The sequence below is a fragment of the Pipistrellus hanaki genome (assembly GCF_964339955.1).
Source record: "Pipistrellus hanaki genome assembly, chromosome: 13".
NCBI lineage: Eukaryota > Metazoa > Chordata > Mammalia > Chiroptera > Vespertilionidae > Pipistrellus > Pipistrellus hanaki.
The window spans coordinates 52,940,642-52,952,672 of NC_140515.1; the positions used below are offsets into that span (position 1 = coordinate 52,940,642).

A 12,031-nucleotide genomic window follows, 5' to 3' on the forward strand; every position below is an offset into this window, starting at 1 on the left:
TTTTAAATAGCTAACATTAAATCTTATTCTGTGCAAAGCTATTTCATTGTATCAATTAATAACAATCTTGCAGGACAGTAGAGAGGACAGCACCATATATTTTATTTCGAGGATCTAGGATTCAATGAAGTTAAGGAACTTGCCCGAGGTCACACACACAGGAAGTAGTAAGGTTACACCAGCACTCCGGTCTAGTGATTAATGTTCTTTTAATTCTACCCAGAATCCTCCTGAGACATGTCCTTTTCCTGCTAGTATAAACTCATCAATCTTCTGGATAAGAAATGGACTGTCTGATTCACATTTTAAAAGAATACACATTTCCTTGGTGTACAAAAGTCAACGAGCTCTTCTTGATAAAGGAAGAATCCATTAGCACTCTTATGATGGTCAAGATCATGCAACAAATAGAAAATGAGCACTGCCTGGAGTCAAAAGAAAGGATGGAAATTGCTGGAATTCAGTAAAATTTTGCTGGGTGACAGCTCAGGATGGAGTAATCAAGGAAATAGCATTTCAGATAATTTTCTTGCTGGCTCATTGTGACCCAAGTCATCTTCCAGTGCCACATCTGTCGTGGGGAATGAGTTTTAAAGAATCACTAATAGCTCTGGTAAAGAATTGAAGTTGTATTTGTTCCCAGCCTAAAGGACTACAAATAGGGAAGTGGGGCTCTTTACTATTCTTAATGTAGTCTGGATTTCCATCTGTTCTTTCTCTGTGTTATTTATGACCTTGCCCAAATCACCGACCTAGTGTGTATTTGTCCTTCTTTTAAAATGTTTATAACTTAGGCAAAATGTTAGGACCTTGTAAAGAGGGGAACTTATATATTGGGTCAGTTTTACAAACACCTGCATGATGGCAAGTAACCTTTGAACCCAGCCCTCATTCTTGTCATGATGCAGACACTGTTGGGCCACACGTGGAGAGGAATCCTTTCACATTCTACATTCAAACGTTTACCCTGATGGCCTGGAATCCAGCCGCAGAAGCATAGGTCTTCACAATGTCTGCAATGAATACAAGTGTTTACCGTGGCTTACGGTAGACCAGCAGGGGGCGCCTGTAGGGAAGCATTCATGAACCACCGCAAGCATTTGTGCAGATTTATTCCCATTGCCGAGTTCACCTCACGGTCCTTGTTCACCCACGATCAGAATACCCAAGTCCTAGTTCCGTGGTTGGCAAACTGCAGCTCACGAGCCACATGTGGCTCTTTGGCCCCTTGAGTGTGGCTCTTCCACAAAATACCATGGCCTGGGCAAGTCTATTTTGAAGAAGTGGCGTTTGAAGAAGTTTAAGTTTAAAAAATCTGGCTCTGAAAAGAAATTTCAATCGTTGTACTGTTGATGTTTGGCTCTGTTAACTAATGAGTTTGCTGACTACTATCCTAGACAGCTCAAGGGGTAGAGCATGACTGAAGCAAGGCAAATGAGTTTCTCTGGGCAGTTTAATATGCAATCTGGGAAAGAGAAAACTCGCCTCAAGCTTGGATCCTGACCACTGAAGAGCAGATAAACCTGGAGCTGCGAGGTGTCATAATTTGAAGTAAATCAGCTTAACAATGAATTCCCTAGAATAGAGGACAGCAGAGAAGAAGAGGAGGAGAGAGAGAAGAGAGAAAGCAGGTGAAAGTCAGGAGATGGAGATTCTAGTTAAACTTGGGACCTCACTTGAACCCCTGATCCACATGTGCCTGAAGTTAGACCTAGCATCCTCTCTAATAAAAGAGAAACATGCAAATTGCTATACTTTTGCCACACCCACAAACCACGCCCACCAACCAATCAGGGGAAATATGCAAATCAACCCAACCAAGATGGCGGTTTATTTGCATACCCAGGCCAGAGCAAGACTGAAGACAGAGTAGAAAGAAGCCAAGTGCTGCAGAAGGGAGCAAAGCTGAGAACAAGCAAGTGGGGCGGAGGAGAAGGAAGGGAAGCAGGCGGGGTGCGGAGAAGAGAGAGAAGCCCGTGGGGCAGCAGAGACCGCAGCAGGAAGACCTATTGCAGGAATCTTCCTTCAAGGGGCCTCTAGTTTTGTATAACAAAAGGTAAAAATAAGGACACTAGACAAATGCATTTTCTCCTTCCTCTATTAGAGGACACAGAACATAATATAGTGATGGTTGCCTCCAGGGAGAGGAATTGAGAGGCTGGGAGACAAGGATGGGAACTGTGTTCCCACTTACACGTTTTAAATTTTGCACCACGCAAATGCGATCCAAACATAGACAAATAAAATTAAATAATATAGAAACAAAATACAAACTTTTCCCACTTTAACCAGTTTGTAGATAATAAAATCCCTTTAAGAGAGGAAACCAGATCTTTAGAGAAATCAACTTCTTTACCTTCCAAGTTCCCTTCTTAGAGTTTTTTTGTTTGTTTGTTTGTTTCTGTTGTGGACAGATCAACAAACGGGCAAGCCACCCATTTCTGTCTCGCAAATTTACAGAGAACAGTCTCAATCCCCCGTCATGTTGAGGATTCCAGGATTTCAGGAATCAACACAGTAGCTCCACAAACGTTTTATTCTGACGGAGTGACTCCCATCCTGCAGTTAAAACTGACAATGTGTTTTCAGAGCCCAGAGGTTGGCACTGAGGCGGTCTGTCTTGGGAAGATTCCAGGCCTTGTGCCTGATGGCCTGGAGCGGAACCTTCCAGCTCCCTGCGGCTCTTCCAAGGCCCTGGAGCTGCCCTCCATCCAGGGGGCCGAGCGCATCCCTCATCCGCAGCAATCTCGGGGCGCCCTTCTGCCAATGCGGGCTCACTCACCGGCGGGGCGACAGCGAAGGCACTTGGGGGGATTTGGCGCGCCGTGGCCCCAGACAGCTCTCCAAGCCCAGGGCGAACCCGGTCCGAGCGTCGCTAGCACAGCAGGCTGGAGAGAATGCAAGGAGTCCAGCCCGGGGGAGGGTCAGCTCGGTGACTGGTTGCCCAGGACGGACGGTGCAGTGAGCGCGACTTGTCTCCGGAGAAGGGCCACGCCGCGCCCGGGGAAGGCGCCCACACTCCGGCCCTTGGGAGAGCCAGGCCGGGCGGACCCCGGTGCCCAGGGGCAGGGACAGGAAAAACCCTCACTTCAAAGCTGGGAATGACAGGTCTCGCTTGCGGGATCCCGGGCCGAGGCCGCGACACCGCACTGCGCCACCAGGGAGCGCCCAGGAGGGGTCGCGGGTCCCAGCCCGGGCGCGCGCAGCCCCCGCCGCGGCCCCGCCTCCTCCCTCGGGCCCCGCCCTCCGGCGCGTGCGGCCGCGCTCCGGGCGCTCCGAGGCCCCCGCGGGCCGGCCGCCCTGCCCCGGCGCCGCGTCCGCGCGCCCCGCCCTCCCGCCCCGCGCCCCGCACGCGCCCCGCCCCGCCCCCCGCACGCGCTCCCGCCCCGGGCGCCTCCGATTGGCCCGCAGCCCGGCAGCACCCGGTGTCCGCGGCGGCTGCGGCCAGCGGGCCCTGGATGCCTGCGGCGCGGGCGCCTCCCTCGCAGCCGCGGCCCCGCGCTCCCGCCTCCAGGCGGCTCCCGGGTTCCCGCTGCGGCTGCGGCTCCGGCGGCCGAGCCCCGCGGCGCTGCAGATCCGGTGTGCGCGCCGGCCCGCCGCGCCCCTGCCTCCCCGCAGCCCGCAGCCTCCCGCTCCGCGCACCGCGGCAGGTGCCCCGGAGCCCCGAGGCGCGGTGGCCTGAGCCCGGCCGCCTCCGATGACCCGGGTCACGGACCTGCTCCAGCCCGGCTACCTTGCGTGAGTACCGGCGCCTCCCCGCCCCTCCCCTCCCCTCCTCTCCCGCGGCTTTGCGCCACGGCCCCTCGTAGGTTGCGGCAACTTCGGGGGTGGGTGTGTGGCGGGGCTTGAACTTGCTAGGGCGTCGTTGCGGAGTGGGGGGACCCCGCCGCTCCCCGCTGCCGGGGCCGGAGTCGCCTCTGCGTTTCCGCGGCGGTTCCATCCCCGCCGCCACGTAGCTCTCGGGCTGCGGTTCGCCGCGCACCCACTCCGCTGCGGGCGCGCCGGGGCGCCTGAACCCGTCGGGGAAGCGTCCGCATCAGCCCCACGCAGCTGACTGGACTCTTCCGGACTCTTAATTTCAGTAAAAAATGGGATCAGCAGGGACTCGGTCAAGGTCACGGCTGGTGCACGGAGTAGAAATCTGACTCGATTGCCTCTGGTCGGGTCCCCGGGCTGCCTGGAGAGGGGCGCGCGGCTGCAGGGAAGAAGGTGGTGATGGTGGTGGTGGGTGGTCGGTGGTCACCCCAGCTTCCTCCCAGTCTCTTCCTCATACTCCCTTCCCCCAGCTCCGCCTCCTTTGGAGAGGTCGGGAGCTGATCCCAAGGCGCCCCGCGGGGGGCCTTCAGGAGGAGAGCGAGGAAGCCTTGGGGCGGTGGGAACCCCTGGACCTGCGGCATTGGCAGCATCCGCTCCGTTAGCGGTAACCGCTCGGTAGGATTAGCAGAATTTGCTAGGTGCCCGCTCCGTCTCCTTCTGCCAAACGAGCCCTGTGCCCTGGAGACACGGTATCCAAGGGAATCGAACTGCACACACCAGTCTGGGCCCAGTGGCTTCCTAAGGAAGCTCCCATCAGCTTGTAGAAAATGCCTTGAGTTTAGGTTCATTTCTGCTCCCTCTTCCCACCCTTGGTCTGGATGTTCCGCCTTCTCCCAGGGGATGGTGGAGTCCGGTCTCAGGATGTGTACACGTTGTCAGGTGTGACTCTTCTCCTCCGGATCCTCTGGGGCAGCTCCTGGGGGGCTGTGACCGGTGCTCCGAACTTTGGGGAGGGGTTTGCCCCTCCTCTTCTGAGGTTATCACCTCGTCCCTCCAACTCCGTCTGCCTTTTGCCCCAACTCAGTGATGAGATGACTACTTCGTTTTTGTGAAGTTTGACAAACATCTTTGAGCCTCAACTTCTTAATCTGTAAAATGGAACGATGCCTGCCTTTTTCGTCTCCCCAAGGCAGTTGGGGGAGTCTGGGGACATGATGTAAAAGTGGAAGGAAGACGGTCCAGGAGGAACTGAACTATGGGTGGAAATGGAGGCAAATTTAAAGCAATTTTTGCAGCAGCCTCTCTAGGACCGGCTTTGCAGATCTAAACGTCCTTCTTCCCAGGGAAATTCGGTTTGGTAAGACTTTGGAAAGAGGACTTTCCATCTTCCTGTTACTCCTGTCCTGGCTAACGCACAGCGGCACAGCCTGAGCCCGGTCTCCCTTCTCCCTGCCCAGAGGCACAGAGGAGCGCTCGTCTGTGGCCGTGGCCTTCCGTCCAGTTGCTCCACAGACTGAAATACCCCACTGAGAACGGTGCATCTCCCCCTCTTCCCCGTGTAGCCTCCTGGTTATTGTCATGCTTACTCAGACTTCGGCCCCAAAGGCCAGCTAAGGACAGAAGGCTGGCCAGACCTGGGTGAGTTTGTTTTAACATCAGGTCAGCCGATTGTCTCAAACTGAGCACACCTGTGGGACCAGCGAGCAGAGTAGAGCTAGAATGTTCCCAGTCTTCCCGTGACCCCTACAGGCACTGCCACCCAAGGGTAACCACCACCCTGCTTAGTTTTGCCAGGCAGGTTTTATTTTTATGACTGTCATTTTTATTTGATCACCATTTCAAAGCAAAAAAAAAAAAAAAAAAATGAAACTGCTGGATGATTTTCTACCTCCTTCTTAAATGTGTGCAAACTCAAGGTTTCAGACTCTGAACCGAGTGTCCCCGAAACACCCTGGTCCTTGGTTCTTGGGTGGGGCAGCCAGCGGGGTCCCGGATATCACAGCGCCGACATGGATGAAAGGAGGCTGGTTTATTCAGGGAGTGGAAAATGAATTTCTGAAAGAGTGTGGTAATAAAACATGAATGAGTAAAACACGTGAATGAGTTCTCACTGGAAACATAAAAACGGAATTAATCTGTGTTCTCCAGAGTTGGGAATGGGTGAAAAGCACAGAATTTCCAGGCTGTGATTTGGGAGCTGCCTGTGCTATTGCCACAAGGTGGCGCCACCTTGGCAGGAGGAACTGCAATGCCCTCCCAGGCCCTCTGGAAGGAATCTCCAAAAACGACTTCCAAAGGCGGTAGTTTCCCCCAGTGTCTGGCAGGCAGGCCCCCCCCCCCCCCCCGCCCCCATCCCTGGGTGCCTGCTGCGCTCATGGCTGGCACGCTACCCCAGCGTATTAGGAGGGTGGCCTGGGTTGGGGCAGGTGGAGCTGAGACACTATTTATTGCCTTCTCTTGAGTGATCCCGAGCTACCATATGTCCTTGGAACTTTCCAGAGGGCCAGCTGAGAAGTCGATGGAGGTGTAGTTAGGGTCCCTTTGCTGTCCTTTCACCCCAGAGGCCCCCAAAGGCATGAGGGAAGGAGCTGTCTTTCCTGGAGCTGCCTGCTCTCCTCTCAGAGCACTGGCCCCGGTGAACTTGCAGAATAAATAGGCCTGGGTGGTAGCCAGACTGCTGCTGCTGGAAGAAAAGCCCGTGCCTTCCTCAGCATGGGGGCCAGGTTGCCAGGGAAACCCTCAGCGGGGGTGAGGATGCTGTCCCCAGCTGGGGAAGCCCGAGAGGACTGGCCAGCGCCCGTCTCCTGGGCATCACTTTCCATCTTACTGTGCCTGCGGCTCAGGGGCGGTGTGGATGATTGTATTCATGTCATGGCCGCCATGCCTCTGTTTGGTTAGTGTTGGGTGTTTGCCATTATGCTAGACACTGTATAAATATTAATCCAATCTTCACAGTGGGAGGAAGGTGGCTTTCCCACTTTATAGATGAAGTAACTGGCCTTGAAAGTAAAGCACTCTTGCCTGGCCAGCATGGCTCAGGTTGAGCATCAACCTATAAACCAGGAGGTCATGGTTTGATTCCTGGTCAGGACACATGCCTGGGGAGTGGGCTGGGGATTGAGAAGGCAGCCGAAGGTATGCAGAGGGCAGCTGATTATTAATGTTTCTTTCTCATCATTGATCTCTCTCTCTCTCTCTCCGTCTCTCTCTCCCTCCCTCCCTTCCTCCCTCCCTCCCTCCTTCCCTTCCTGCCTCCCTCCCCCCGCCTTCCTCTCTGAAATAAATAAAAATATATTTTAAAAAAGAAAGAAAATAAAGCATTCTTTCTAAGTGTATACTCTATGGCAGTGGTCGGCAAACTCATTAGTCAACAGAGCCAAATATCAACAGTACAACGATTGAAATTTCTTTGGAGAGCCAAATTTTTTAAATTTAAACTTCTCCTAATGCCACTTCTTCAAAATAGACTCCCCCAGGCCGTTGTATTTTGTGGAAGAGCCACACTCAAGGGGCCAAAGAGTTGCATGTGGCTCGAGAGCCGCGGTTTGCCGACCACTGCTCTATGGGACCTAGAGCGAGGATTGAGGCTGTTCTCTCAGAATCGAGGCAATTCTCCCTAGCTAAATTGTAAATTTGTCTTGAAATTGAAAACAAGTCTTGCATATTTCTTTAGTCTTCCCTGGCACTTAGCATAGTACTTTACATTTAGTAGCTACCGAGGCTGCGATACAGAGAAAATTCTCTGCTGAGCAAGAGGAAAATTCAGACACTGAAGGTTGAGAATTTGGGGTTGAGTCCACATAACCTGTAACACTGGACTGTGTGTACGCCCATCACGGGTAGTTTTCTTTCATGTTTAAAGTTTCAGGTCCATAGAGGCCTGTCATTTATTTTTGTGATTTACTTCTTTCCCCACCCAGTTTTTGACATGTGTTGATTACATATGTTGACAGTTGTAGGTGTAATATTTCTTTGATATCCCTTAAATAGTCCCCACTGATGGACAAATTGATGCTTTTACTTTTTGCTATTATAAACAGGATTGCGGGGGTGGGGGTTATCCTTGATAAGATCTTGTGAGGGTGCCTAGGGGTGCGTACCTCCAGAAGCTGAGTATCTGGGTAGGAGGATACTCTTGCATCAACATCTGTCTGTTATTTCAACCCTGCTAGGTTTTGTACATTGCCTCTTACCTCTCCCACCAGCTCTCTGCTGGAGTTCCTTGGGTCCTCACATCCTGGAGTGTGCCTGGCATGAACCAGATGGTCTAATTTTGGTTAATTTGTTAATCAGAAATGTATTTCACTGCTCTTTTACCAAGTACTTTCCATTCCCCTTAGAGTTCTTTAAACACACACACACACACACACACACATATATATATATATATATATATATATATAGAGAGAGAGAGAGAGAGAGAGAGAGAGAGAGATCTGGGTTTTCAAGTTTGGTTTTCTATGCATTGCTATTTTATACTAGGTAAGACTTTTAGATCATTAAACTCAGCTGAAATTTATATTTCTGTATAGTGTGAGGCAGGGATCTAATTGTTTTTCATATTGAAAACTATCCCATTATTATTTACTGAATAGTTAACTCTTTCTTATTTTGTTGTTGCTATTTCTGTCATATATAATTTCTGTTATATTTCTGGATCTGTTTCTTCACTCTGTTCTCTTTTGTGATTCCTGAGCTAATACCATTTTCATTTAATTATTAAAGCTTTGTCATCCATCTTCCCTTTTTAGCCTTTCTCTTCCAAGTTGTCTTGGCTATTCTCGACCATTTAGGCTTTGACATGAATTTTAGGATCTAGCCTAAAATACCCTTCCCATGAAAAATACTGTTACCAATGTTTGATAAAATATCAAGTAAAATTATTTTCTTTTCCTTCAAATATAGCGCTAATCAAACATTTTCACTTCGCATTCTTTACTGTGAAATTTGGTCTCCATTTTACATGGACTCACTTTAAGTGACTCTTCTCTGGTACCGGATATCCTTGAGTAATAAGGACCACATGAATACAATTTTTAAAAGCACAATTAAGATCATTTTTATTAGCCGAAACCGGTTTGGCTCAGTGGATAGAGCATCGGTCTGCGGACTGAAAGGTCCCAGGTTTGATTCCGGTCAAGGGCATGTACATTGGTTGCGGGCACATCCCCAGAAGGGGGTGTGTAGGAGGCAGCTGGTCAATGTTTCTCTCTCATCGATGTTTCTAGCTCTCTGTCCCTCTCCTTTCCTCTCTGTAAAAAATCAAAATATATTTTTTAAAAGATCATTTTTATTAAAAAACAACAACATATGAGCAGCATTAATGCCAATAATTATTCTTTGCCATTATTTTTATCTTCCTAATGCATTTTGTTTATGTACCATAATTTAGTCAACAAAATCATTGTTTAAAAAAATTTTTTTTATTGATTTCAGAAAGGAAGGGAGAGGGAGAGAGAGAGAGATAGAAACATCAATGATGAGAGAGAATCATTGATTGGCTGCCTCCTGCACGCCCCACACTGAGGATGGAGCCCGCACAGGTGCCCTGACTGGGAATAGAACTGTGAACTATCTCCTGGTTCAAAGGTGAGCACTCAACCACTGAGCCACACCAGCTGGACAACAAAATCATTCTTTTACAACATGAAGCAGTTACTTTTTATTGTATCTCCATCTTTGCACTCATCTTTATTTTCTTAGGATGAATTACTTTGTCAAAATTTGTTTACTTAAAAAAAAATCTTTGATTCATATTGCGGAATAATCTTCCAGGAGAGTGTATACGTTCACTTTGCTGTGGGTAGCGTGTGGATGTGCCAGCTCCCCATGCCTTGCCAGCAGTAAGTGTAATCATTCATCAGCATTGCCAGTTTCCCAGGCCTAGGAAACAACCCAGAATCTTGTTTTTCACTTCCCTTTCCCCCCCTAGTGAGGCAGAAGGGAGCCTCGTGTTCACTGCGGACTTCAGTGCAGAGTTTTCCAATACAGACTTCTCCAGGAGGGCTGTTTCTTTCGCTTTCTGTACATCATCACTTGGCGGTTTTGGGAGACCTCAGATTGTTTTAAACAGATTATGTTCGGATGTTAACTGTTAAATATCATTCCATCATGTGAAACTACCATATTTTATTAATCTGTTCCTCCCCGATGGACATTGGATGACTTCTCTATTTTTTTAAAGCTATTATGTTGATGTGTGCAGCAAACATCTTTGATCTACATGTACACACTTGCAAAAGAAATTCTTGAGGACATATGCCCGGAAGTGGAATCGCAGGGTCATAGTTTATGTAAAGTTATAATTTGACCATTTGGTGCCTAGGATGGCTATATTCAAACGGCCAGAGCAATGTATACATATAGTATCTTTACATTAAAGAAACAATAACACGGGAGAAGGAAGAATAAAGGTGTTGAAGTAAAAAGTGTATATGTATGTATGTTTGTATACATATAAATATCCTAAAGTTCATTTAGAAAGTTCAGAGGTTTTGGACCTTTTCATTTTGAATCTTGCATCATATATGCGATTATATATAAGTACTAGTGGTCTGGTGCATGAAATTCGTACACTTGGGGAAGGGGATACGGGGAGGAGAGTCGCTCAGCCCAGCCTGCACCCTCACAGACTGGGAGCCCTCAGGGGATGTCAGACTGCCATGGAGGTGGGAGAGACTCCAGCCACTGCCACTATTCTCACCAGCAATGAGCCTGGCTCTGGGTGATGCACTGACCATTGCCAATCTTACCCAATGGTAGTTGAGGGGCAGGACCCACTTCCAACCTCACCCAATGGTTGTTGAGGGGTGGGATTTCCTTTGGACCTCACCCAATGGTGGTGGAGGTGTGGGTCCCACTGCCAGTCTCACCCAATGGGAGTTGAGGGGTGGGACCCACTGCCAGTCTCACCCAATAGGAGTTGAGGGGCGGGACCCACTCCCAACCTCAACCAATTGGGTTCGAGGGTGGGACCCACTTCTGCCCACAGCCAATGGTTGTTGACAGGCAGAACCCACATCCAACCACAACCAATGATTGTTGAGGGGTGGGTCCAACTCCCAGCCTCACCCAATGGTTGTTGAGGGGGCGGTCTCACTTCCAAACTCACCCAATGGTTTGTTGAGGGCTGGGACCCACTTCCACCCTCACCCAATGGTTGTTGAGGGTTGGACCCTCAAACCAGTCCTCGGGCTGATGCTCTTACCACTGAACATAATTGGCCAGAGCTGTTAATTACATTTTTTAAAAATAAAATTTTTTTATTTTGGAATAATTCTAGATTTACCACACAATTGCATAGTGAGTACAGGGTTCCTGGGCACAGGTCTGCATAGCTAGTGTCTCCTGTTGTTCACAGCTTCCATAACCCCTGGCGCCAGCACAGCTAACAAGTGAAGGCTGATGCCTTGCTTGAACTGGACTATAGACTTGTGTTTCCCTAGTCTTTCACTAATAGCCTTTTTCTGTTGGAGGATCTACCCAGAACCCCGCAGTGCTTTTAGCCCCATCTGTGCATTGTCTTCCAGTGGTCTTTGAGTTTAATGACGTTAAGGAGCTCGGAGGGTGTTGTGAGGAGAGGGCCTACCTACAGCATTCGGACAGGTTCAAGACTGGGACTCAGGAGAGGACACAGTCCCCTGTTGGCTGTGTGCATGTCCCAGCTTGGAAGGCAGAGCCTCCCAGCACAATTATATCCAACAGCCAGAGTTGTAAGCTTGCGCCTGTAGGGTCTGAACACGTGGCCTCACTTGCCTGAGTGATATAGGCTGCAAATAAACCAAGTTTGATCAGGTGCATATAGTGGAGTGGGATCGAAACCCTTGAGAATGCTGTAAACATCTTGACCAAGCCCTTACTTTGCCTTGTGGCATCTGCTACAAAATAAAGACTCAGCCTGTGGGCTTGGGTGCTGTCTCTCAGGAAGCAGCATCCCACCGAGACCCAGCTTTCATTCTCTTGCCTGCCTTTTCCAAGCTTTTCAGCCGCCCCCTCTCAGGGCCATCCTGGGCCGTGTCTGGCGGCACAGTGCTGGTCCTGGGTCTTGAAGGATGCCTTTTGGATTCTCTGATGTTTTCCTCATAATAGACTGGGGTTTAGGGAAGAGCACCACAGGTATGGAGCATGCTCCTTGCACGGAGTCAGGGCACGCGATACCAACACGATTTATCCATGGATCCCTGTTGATGTTGGCCTTGGTCACCAGGATCCTGGGGTGTCTGCCAGGGTCTGCGCTGTACACCTGCTGTGATTTCCATTCCACAGTCTGAGCAAT

The 12,031-nt window shown here is 49.8% G+C and overlaps 1 protein-coding gene across 1 annotated transcript in view; it reads left to right on the top strand.

Moving 5' to 3' along the window:
* The first annotated feature begins 3,373 nt into the window (after nucleotides 1-3,373).
* The window catches only part of MYRIP (myosin VIIA and Rab interacting protein), a 140,811-nt gene continuing 132,153 nt past the window's right edge, over nucleotides 3,374-12,031 (top strand). The window contains exon 1 of the mRNA XM_084902844.1: nucleotides 3,374-3,738. The gene's annotated coding sequence lies outside the window, so the exon portion shown is untranslated. The remainder of the gene's footprint in view (nucleotides 3,739-12,031) is intronic.